We start from the raw sequence: 9,122 nt of genomic DNA, 5'->3' as shown, positions 1-9,122 counted from the left end.
GAGGGAGAGTGAGAATGAGAGATTAAGAGAGCAAGAAAGAGTGAGAGGAGTAGAAAGATATATATATACATCACATATATATATGTGAAAGATATACATATATCACACACACATAGATACACACACATATATATACACATAACTGCATATACATATGCATAGATACATATATACGTGTGTGTGTGTGTGTGTGTGTGAGATCCAGACAATCAGAGATAGATGGACACAGAGAGATGGGAGAAAGATATGGAGATAGAGAGAGACAGAGGCAGATATGCAGAGATGGGGAGAAAGGGGTAGATAGGAAGATAAAAGGGGTGTGTGTGTGTGTGTGTGTGTGTGTGTGTGTGGAGAGAGAGAGAGAGAGAGAGAGAGAGAGAGAGAGAGAGAGAGAGAAACAAAGATAGACACAGATATGAGGAAAAACAGAGATGGGGAGAAAGAGAGTGAGAGGAAAAAGAGAGAGAAGAGATGGGAAAAGGAAGGGTAGATAGGAAGATATATATACACACACATATATATACACATGCATATACACATGTGTGTATACATGTATATGTGTGTATGTATGCACACAGGCAGAGAAACAGATAGATGGACACAGAGAAATGGGAGAGAGAGAGACAGAGATAGACATGCAGAGACAAGAGAGAGGGAGGGAGGGAATAGAGAGGACGGTAGGTATGAAGGTACATATATATATATGCATGTATGTATATAGAGACAGATAGAAAAATGAAATAGAGACAGAGAAAAGGGAAGAAAAAGCAAGAGAGAGAGAGAAGAGGGAAAGAGAGAGAGATCATAGCTAGCTGATCTTGTGTTACAGTGAGATGACAACTCCTGGACTTTGCTTTGCTTTTGGCTATTATCATAGATGTGTCAAGCTATTCACAAACAATTTGGAGATCTGCAAATTGTTTTCAGGACAAAAGCACAGATAGAGTCCATTTTATTTCCCATCTCTGCTGCTAGAATTTCTCTCAGATAACTATTGCTTTTCCTACCCCTAATCCCATCATCTCTGCATATCACATATTATACCTGCTGGTATAAGGGCAAGTTAGAAATAGCTCTGTGTGATCCTGCTAATAGTGAGGAACCATTATCTATGCTGCTGCAAAGACCGATGCTGTCTTTTCAGACTGGTTTATGCTGGTGTTTGTGGGCTTTCATGTCCCCAAGAATTTGGAATGTGCGATTAGACACTTTGATATGTCAAAAGGTATGTGATCTCAGTGATGTTACATGTGACTTCAATCACAAAGGTTGCATGTCATTCATGCTTTTTCATCCTGTGTAATTCTTGTCCCTGCCATCTCACACACCCTCCATGAGGTCTTCCTAACATGCTTATACTTTCTTCTAGAACTCCACATTCTGTAGTCTCTTAAGATTAGTTTCTGTCCTTTGCTCTTCCTACATTTCTTTTTTTAAAAATAAACAAGAATTTTATTTTTAAAACTTTATTTTATTCAACACAGTAGGGGTTAAGTGACTTGCCCAAGGTTACACAGCTAGTAAGTGTCTGAGGCTGGATTTGTACTCGGGTCCTCCTGACTCTAGGATTGGTGCTGTAACCACTGAGCCACCTAGCTGCCACTCTCCCTACATTTCTTTGATAATATCCTTTATGCCTAGTCTGACACAAGTCTTCCTTAGTTAAATACTTCCCAGGGACCTCCAGACTCTGGACATACATAGACCAGGTCTGAGCTTGGGGTCTGACCTAGGAGAGTCATTATCTTTCTTTAGCTTGTTGTCTGCACTTAGTGGGACCACAAATTTCCAAATACAGTGTATATCAATGTTTACACAGATGTAAACCATATAAGTACTCAAGGTAACAAATGCATGTGTATAGAAAACAACTTTTACCCCTTAGAAAATGCAGAAGTTGCAAAAGACTCACATCACAGGAGCTCAAAAAGAGATACAAAAACCATGAAACTTTTGGAAGGATGATAAAGTGCCCTTAGAAGAGAAATGAATGTGGGGTTGTCAGTGGGGCAATAACTGTCCCATAGGGTTCTACATAAATCCATTCAGGATTGTAGTTCCTTCTGTGGCTTGAACTCACCTCAAAAGGCAAACACATATTGGTAATATTGGGCAGGCCCCCATTTCCCATCAGTCCTACCTGTCCAAGTTATTCATGGTATTAGTGAGTGAGTGAAAGGTCCTGATCTCTTCCCTGTCTCCCTTGTATCTATGTCATGACTTTCTCTCACTGTGGATAATCTTTTTCCAAGAGTCACTCTGTCTGGGAATATCCTTTCTCTTTTTATTTCCTAAATTTTTATACTTGGAGTAAGCCACAAAGCAAATACCGACTGATCCTGCCCAGGAAATCTAACTTCTGTGTCTAGAAATACAGATACCAGAGCATGCTGCCCAGGAAATCTAAATCCCACCCTCCTCCAAGAGGAGTTTAGGATTCAGGAAACACACACTCTCTGCCCAGATGGGCAAATATGTCTGTTTCAGCCATGTGCTTTTGTCTGAACTCTATTGCCTTGGTTACTACTACCTTTTTGCACTGGAAAAACTCACCCTTAGGTCTCTGGCCTCTGACTTGTGCTCAGAAAGCTTTGGGTGGGGGCAGCTAGGTGTCTCAGCGAATAGAGCACCAGCCTTGCAGTCAGGAAGACCTGAGTTCAAATTTGGATTCAGACATTTAACACAAAAAACTAGCCATGTGACAACCCCAATTGCCCTACCTCCTCCCCCCCAAAAAAAAGAGGAAAAAAAGAACATATATATATATCACCTTTCTGAGTGGAGGAAACAGTACACATTTATAGGCTGCTCCACTCCCCCTCCAAAAAAAAATTCCACCAGACCCTTGGTCCATTCCACTGCACTCTGGTGTGTTCTCTGAACAAGTATAAAGGTGCCTTTTTTTCTTTTTAAGGAGGCCAGCATGGAGGGATGGCTCCTTCAACAAGTTTGTCTTCCCCAGATTCACAGTCAGTCAGTTGTCTTGGGGATAGTACTAGTCAGTAATCCCACTGACTGGAAACCAAGCAGGCATTTTCAGCATCCCTTTCACAAAGTACTAATTGGTATCTCCATACTATATGGGGGAGTTGTATTGATGGGGGAAAACTCTCTTGATCAGCTCCCACTTTTAAAGGTGCCATTGGATGTACTCTATAGTAGGAATGGCAAATGCTACAAATTGACTAAAGAGAATTTCATTGCATGGCAAGCTCAGTTTCCTAGTTGAATTGTTCTTCCAAGACATATGTAGGAAATAGCTCCCTTCCTTCAAGATGTAGGTCAAACACCACTTCCTATATGAAACTTTTCCTGGTACCCTCAACTTAGAGATCCACCTTCAAATTGCCTTACATTTAACACATTTTTATTTTCTGTATTTATTCTCTTTTTATTTTGTCTATACCGTCTATACTTGTAGTTATTGTTTACACTTTCTCCTCTCTAGTCACTTCTTCCACAGCCTTGGAAATTCAACATCTTGGCCTAGAGGAACTTTGCTGTCCTGATTGGTGATTAACTCTTCTGAAATACTATTTCAGGAAAGCCTCAGCTCTATCTCCATCTCCATCATCGATATCTACATCTACATCTATACCTACATCTACATCATCTAAATCTACATCTACACCTACATTTATATCTTCACCTATACCTACATCTACATCATCTACATCTACACCTACATCTATAACTACATCTACATCATCTACATCTACATCTACACCTACACCTACATCTCTATCTACACCTACACCTACATCATCTACATCTATATCTACACCTACATCTACATCATCTATATCTACAACTATACCTACACCTACATCTGTATCTACATCTACAGCTACATCTATACCTACACCTACATTATCTACATCTATATCTACACCTACATCATGTACATCTACATATACATCTGCATCTACATCATCTTTCTTTTGCTTATTTCTTCCTCTCCTCAGGCCACACACCCCCCTGTTATATTCCTTCTTTCCGTCCTCCAGTTGTGGAACTATAAACCAAGGTCAAACAGATTCTATCATTGTTCATGTAGTGGGGTGTGTCAACCTATATCCTGATGGGCCCACTAGTCATCCTTGTATTTTTCTGGGCTTAGGAACCCTTCCCTGGCTACCATTCCTCTCTATGTGTTTTTTACCCTGTTAGAATGTAACTTCCTTGAAGGCAGGGACTCTTCATTTTCATACTTGGCATACAGTAAACACTTAATAAATATTTTCTCATAAATAAATTCATACTTATACATGTCCTTGTTGTCAAATCCCCCTTTCCCTCCCATGTAAGCTCTGTGTAAATAAGGGATTGTTTCATTCATTGTATTCATGGCCCTAGTACCTTCTACACTGAATAACTGGCACATAGTACACACCAAATGACAACCGATTGAATGAACAGTTAGGAAAATAGGGAAATTAGTAGTGATGATTTCGCTTGTGCCAAAGCTGTTTGCCCTCAATTTAAGTAATTTATGACTACTGACCCAACTTCACTCTGTTAAAGGCAGCTCATTTTATTTTGACACCATAACTCCTAAAATAGCATCTTAAAAATACTTTAGGAGAACTGAACAACATACTTGTACCCACATTAAAAAAAAGATTTTAGATCTCATCTCTAAGTAGGTTTATGTGTAGTAAACCTCAGCTATCATTTATTGAACCATATTGTTTCTTACTCATTTTTAGCTATCTTGGTCCTTTCTCATTTCTAATTTGAAACTCACTCCTCAGGCAATTACATTCCCTGAAGAGAAAGACCCTGTTGACTTCTTCCCCAGATTAGTGAATTCTCCATGGAGAATCTTTAGTTTGTATGGAGACATATGAGAGAAAACAACCCATTTGGGGAAAAATGTTAAGGGTATTAAAAAGGACTCTAAACTTGATGTGATGACAATGCTTCAGAAGTCCCTGTTTTCAAAGGCCACAGAAACATTCTTTGGCTCTTCTTTGAATTAAAAATCCTCTGAAGTTAATTTTATTTCATGCAGAGTAAGACACAATCAAAAGGAGATGATGGACGCCCTCTGAAGTCAGACTGGTATAACATGATCCTGTTTTGTGGTCCTTGTAGCACTGCAAGAAATAAGTGAACTCTTTTTTAAGGGCACTGGAAACTCAGTTACCTCAAAATCTTCAGAACAATTATTTGATTTTTTTAGTCCATCTTCAATACAAATGACCAAAAATGTACTCAGCCTTCATTGTAGTAAAACAGCATTCGACAACATTCAGGCTAGAGACTGACTGTCCAGAAGAGGGCGCTGAAGACTTTTGCATAGGCAAGTTTTGGTTATGCAACCGTGTAATCACATTTAAAAAAAATGTGAAATAGCATTAAAGACAACACAAAAGACCTAATTTAAGTCAGCTTGCAGTGCCCCTTCTCTGAATCATGCCCGTGTCTGCTACTGGGGATTCAGTTCTGCATTCTACCACATTTGCCCTTCAGCTCAGCTTCCTTGCAGTGTATAAAAGTGCCCTTAACACTGAAAGATGGAGGCTAAACTAAGCATTGAAAAGAAACTTGTCCTACAGCCCCTACAGTAGGGGCAGGTGCAGCTTGTTTTACACAACACTCTGGCATTGCTTGGTACCTCATGGATATGGTGAATCACCCCTCTCCCCCCCCCCCATTGGATTACATTGGCTTAGATTTCTCACTTTAGATATATTTTTCTATCAGGCGCAGCTAGGTGCTGCAGTGGTTAGAGCCCTAGATCTAGAGTCAAGATTTGAGTTCAAAATCCTGCCTCAGTGGTGTGACTCTGGGAAAGTCACTTATCTTCCATCTGTCTCAGTTTCTCCTATTATCTGTAAAATGGGGATAATAATAGCCTTTACCTCTCTGGTGCAAGCCCTCATTGCCTCCCAACTGGACTATTGCAGTGGCCTGCTGGTTGGTCCCCCTGCCTTGAGTCCCTTATCACCCCAGTATATCCTCTACTCAGATGACAAATTGACCTTCCTAAAGCATAAGTTTAGGGGCTTCCTATTACCTTTAGAGTCAAACAAACAAAAAATCCTCTATTTGGCTTTTAAATCTCTTCATAACCTGGTCCCTTTCTACTATTCCATTTTCCTTTGACCTTACTCCCCTGTATGTACACTGTGATTCAATGATATTAATCTCTGATCTTCCTCAAAAACAATGCTTTACTTCTTAACTCTGATTATTCTCACTGGCTGCTCCCCCATTACTTGTAACTCTGAGTTTGGAGAGAGAGAGAAAGAAAGAGAGAGAGAGACAGACAGACAGACATAAATAATAAATATGTATTTATATATGTGTATATATGTATTATGTATATAGGTATATATGTGTATATGTGTGGGAGACAGATGACAGTCTTACTGTATTCTAACCTGGTCAGATGACATTTGGAATATTGTATTAAATTCTGGGCACCACATTTTAGAAGTGATGTTATTAAGAAAAGGTGTCAAAAGGTGGGCAGCTAGGTTGCTTATAGATATCAAGTCCATTCTGTATGAGGACTGGTTGAAGGAATTGGAAAAAGGCTCAAGGCTGGACATTTTAGCTATCTTCAAAGATTTAAAGTTCAGTGGTGTGGAAGAGGGATTAGACTTGTGCTGCTTGGCCTCAGAGGGCAGAAGTAGGAGCAATGGGTGGGATTTATAGAGAGATTTCAGTTTGATACTTCCTAAATAATTGGTGAAATGAACTTAGTGGTAGTTCTTTCTCCCTCACTAATGGTCTTCTAGCTAAAGCTGAATTAACCACATGTCGAAGATATAATAAAGGGGATTTCTAAATGAGTTAAAATAAGATTGAATGACTTTTGAGGTACCTTTTAACTGATATTTTGTGATTCTCGATGTCTCCTTAGAATATAGTCAATGGCATGTGAAGTTGTATTATTTCTGTTGGACAGATGGTAAAGTAGGCCCTTTCCACTCTATAGATGTGTATCTTTATATATTTGGTAGATTATAGAGGGGGTAGGTAAAGCAATATTTACTACCTTGGGTTAACTGTAATAATATTTGTAAAAGTGTTTTTCATTCCCCAGATGGAAGATACTATGTGAGTACATGGTGCGATTATTATTTATTGTACTAAAAAAATGTATGGTCAGGGTCAATATTATACAAATTTTAATTAGTTCTCACAGAAAACAACAATAACTGATGAATCTGTAGGGACTTGAATTGTCATACAACACAGGAATAACTTTTACACATATAGTGCACTTTCAAAACTCTTCATATTTTCTGGACAAAAGAACAAGGTCATGTATTGCTTGCAAATAGTACCAAAGACTAGATTTCTAATTTCTTTAAAAAAAATTTACATGTAGACATATATATATATATATATATATATATATATATATATATACATATACAGACAGACACATGTAGCAATACCCCATATTTCCTACCTCTGGGGGTGATGGTGATGCTGCTGGTGGTGATAATCCTGCATTAGTTAAAGCCCTGCTCTGATGTCTCATTGAAGTGACCCTGGGATCTTCAAGATTGTGGCAATCGAACACAAACTCTGAAAAGTCCTGAAAAGTTGGGAAAGATTTTGGTTATAGGTCTGACAATTAACTTGCTACTCTTTCCTTTCTTGGTTTTCATAATATTTCTCTCTGGGTTCTTTTCCTACCTGTCCGTTTCTTCTTAGTCTCCTTTGTAGGATAATTATCCACATTGCTAACTGTGAGTGTAATTCAATGCTCCCTCTCCTCTTCTTTTGGGCATCTCTCTCCTTTGGGCATCTCATCATACTATCATCAAGATAGATGGTTCATATACCATCTCTAGGTAGATGACCTTGCAAATCTACATATCTAGCTCTCCTCTTTGTCTGGAGCTCCTATCTCACATTACCATTATAGCCATCTGAGTTAATATTATTTGGAGTTAAGAAGGGATAATTGAGTCCTGACCATTTGAAAATGCAAATATCTCAGGAGTTCTTTGAATTACTTAAAGTCCTGGCCATTTGCTTTTACTCCTTTTACAAAGTGCATTTTCATCTGCTCCCATTGTCTTCAATGGCAAAAAACCTAAATACTCCATTTAAACTAAAATAAGCCAAAGCAAAAGAGATGTAATGCATACGTTTCAGACAACTAGACAAGAGAAAGTTGTATATAACAGATATTTGATGTGCTCACTGTTTCTGCAGAGTTACAATGAAATATACCCTGTATGCTCAGTATGCTCTACAATGGTTATCTAACAAAAGATGAAAATGCAAATATCTCAGGAGTTCTCGAATATCTCAGGAGTTCTTTGAATTACTTGAATTCTAAGCACTGTTGTGTATTGAGTTCCTTGAGCCCTCCACAATTCTCAGTAGAGTCCTGACCATTTGCTTTTACTCCTTTTACAAAGTGCTTTTTCATCTGTCGCCTTGCGCTCATTGGAAGAAAATTTAAATACTCAGAATGCTCTACAATATCTAAGATGAAAATGCGAATTTCTCAGGAATTCTTTGAATTACTTAAATTCTAAGCACTCTTGTGCATAGAGTTCCTTCAATCCTCCTCATTTACAGGAAGACTCCTCACCATTTGCTTTTACTCCTTTTACAAAGTGCGGTTTCATCTGCTCACATTGACTTCAGTGGCAGAAAACCTAAATACTCAATTTAAACTAAAAGAAGCCAAAGCAAAAGACATATAATGCATGTGTTTCAGAGAAGTAGCCAAGAGAATGCTTTATGTAAAAGATCTTCAATGTGCTAACTGTTTCTGCAGTTACAGTGAAATACACCCTGTATACTCAATATGTTCTACAATGGCAATCTAACAAAAGATGAAAACGTGAATTTCTCAAGAGTTATTTGAATTACTTGAATTCTAAGCACTGTTGTGCATAGAGTTCCTTCAGCCCTCCACATTTCTCATTAGAGTCCTCACCATTTGCTTTTACTTCTTTTACAAAGTGCATTTTCATTTGCTCCCATTGGTTTTAATGGAAGAAAACTTAAATACTCAATTTAAAATAAAATAAGCCAAAGCAAAAGATATGTAATGCATTTGTTTCAGAGAACTAGCCAAGAGAAAGCTGTAAATATCTATCTATCTATCTATCTATCTATCTATCTATCTATCTATCTAT

This window comes from Petaurus breviceps, unplaced genomic scaffold, assembly GCF_028583685.1.
Source record: "Petaurus breviceps papuanus isolate PSGF00001 unplaced genomic scaffold, PetGlider_PUasm1.0 175, whole genome shotgun sequence".
In the NCBI taxonomy this organism is placed as follows: domain Eukaryota; kingdom Metazoa; phylum Chordata; class Mammalia; order Diprotodontia; family Petauridae; genus Petaurus; species Petaurus breviceps.
The sequence above is the reverse complement of the archived record's forward strand: the minus strand, read 5'-3'. Positions refer to the sequence as shown.